We start from the raw sequence: 2513 nt of genomic DNA on the forward strand, positions 1-2513 counted from the left end.
GAACGCGTGATATGTTTCCGGCGACGTCACTCCACTACCTACAGCCTTCTGGGAAATGTAGTCACGGCAGCGGGGAGGAGCAAGAGGTCAGTCTGTGGTTCAGGGACCGCTGCCATAACCGGGTGACTGGGGCGTAACTGCCGTGAGATCCGCGGACCTACCGCTGCCCCTCACAGAGCGCTGCCCCTCACAGAGCACTGCCCCCCCGCAGTGCCTAGACCCCCGTAGCTCCTAGAATCTCACCACACCCTACAGCCTCCAAACCCACCTGTCTAAAGCCCCCAGACCAACCTATAGTCCCCAGCTCCGAAACCCCCTCACACGCCCCTTGCAGTCCCCAGCTCCCACTCGCACACGCCCCATACACACCTTTCAGCACCTAGCTCCCACCTCACACAGGCACCCTTCACCACCCAGACCCCACCACATCCTGCAGCAACCAGCTCCCACCCCTCACTCCATCAGCTTCCTGACTGTCTGTCATACACACCCTGCAACGCCCAGACCCCCATGCCAGATAGCACTCATATCGCAGACACATACGCACGGCAACACCCAGCAGTACGTAACTACAGCCAAACAGCCACCCACACCTGCGCATACACACAGGTGCACCCAACCCACACACATATAGCTATACCTAGACACCAAGCCCCACAGATGCTGCCAACCAGCAACACCCAAGAAAAGACCTCCTGTCCCTAAACTATAGGTTCCCCCAACATACCAAGTCAACCACAGGCTCATCCACATAGGTTCTTCTACATATATGGCTGTGTATTTATACCTGCCTACTGTATTTTCCACTCCATGCAGTTGATGAAGTGGGTTTTAGCCCACAAAAGCTTATGCCCAGATAAATTTGTTAGTCTCTAAGGGGCCACAAGGACTCCTTGTTGTTTTTGCTGATACAGACTAACATGTCTACCACTCTGAAACCTGCAGTTTTCTTTGTTATTCCAGGCCTTTCTTATCTACCTCCATTTCATCCTAGTCTCACATTCATAGGGGAATTACGGTCTCATAAAAATCAATTTTAAAGCAATGTATAGTTCTGTTACACAAGATACAAAGACTTTCCACAAATAATCTTTCAAATATTTAACTGAATTTGCTTCAACTGTGTTTATGCTTTCTGCAGGTGAATTTATTATCAGGAACGTTTACCAAAAGAGCACATTATAAGTAGGCTTGAAAGGATTAGATTCTTATCAGTAAATGTTGATTTCCCTGTACACACAGAAACTGATTAAAAAGTATTTCCATCGTTGATAATCAAAATTTACAGATAGGCAAAGTACAAAAAATGCTGCTTGCGAACTTATTAGAGTTTGATTTAAGGACATTTACTTTGTATATTTTGACATGTGAGGTTCACAGTTTGTATTTTAATGGTTATAAAGCTTTAACTTTTTGAATCTCAAGGTCTAGTGTCATTAAATAATTTTCTGATTCCCCCTATAGTTGCCCACAGCCGTGAAAATTTAAATAGATAAAAAAGGAAAAATTCTTAAAAATAAAAATTGATAATATCCGTCAATTACACAAAAAATCAAGTTCTGACAAGCCTAATTTAAGGGAATATTGCAGAAAGCAAATTTCTTCCTCCTCCAAACAAGAAACAGAAACACAACTTGCAACTTGTGTGTCCATAACAACTTGAATTCTGAATACTGTATCAAAATCTTGCAACTGTTTTTGAGCAAGCTGTGGGTCATGGTTATTGACAGAAATGATTTGACTTCAAATTACAAATACATTCAAGAAAATGCTAATCTTTTTACAGTCAACTCATGAAAAAGGATAAACATTTGTTGAATAAGGTCCCAATCCTGTAAATGTTTATACACCTTCTTAACTTTATGCATGTGAGTAGTTCTGTTGACTTAATTGACTTCAGTGAGACTATTCGTACTTAAAGTTAAGCATGTGTTTGCAGAGTTATTTGCCCTCTGTCGTGCTGATGGGAGAGGGTCCAACCTGAATGCATTGCTGTGCCTGTGAAACAGCATGTTTAAGCATGGATGTATAACATAGTTTGGTATTGTCTATATGTATAGAGACCCAAATTGTTTATAAAAAAAAAAATCTAGGACATTTTTTAACCTAATTACAACAATTTGGTTCCCACCAGTTAGTCAGGTATTAAGCAACCAAACTTAATGGGTTCAGTTTCATAGGTTAGATGAGTGCTGTGACACAGTACACAAGTGAAATCCTAGTCCTTAGAGGAAGAGGCTATAACACACAGAGGAAAATCTTTCTGAACTAAACTATGTTTTTAACCTAGTGTTAGCATAGATTTGTCCTAGCATATAGGCATGTTTTATTAAACATTTGGTTGATTGGCAACCCACTCCCTTATAAATAACTATATGTTTAGCATGGGTTCTTCTCTCTGGGGATACTCTATGATTTGCAAAGTATTCTTTCAACATAAGAAACATACTGTTTTATTCATCATAGTTTGAAATCTCCTCCTTTTCAAACTGATCTAGCAGCAGCTTGAGCAC

Source organism: Emys orbicularis, chromosome 1 (assembly GCF_028017835.1).
Source record: "Emys orbicularis isolate rEmyOrb1 chromosome 1, rEmyOrb1.hap1, whole genome shotgun sequence".
Lineage (NCBI taxonomy): Eukaryota > Metazoa > Chordata > Testudines > Emydidae > Emys > Emys orbicularis.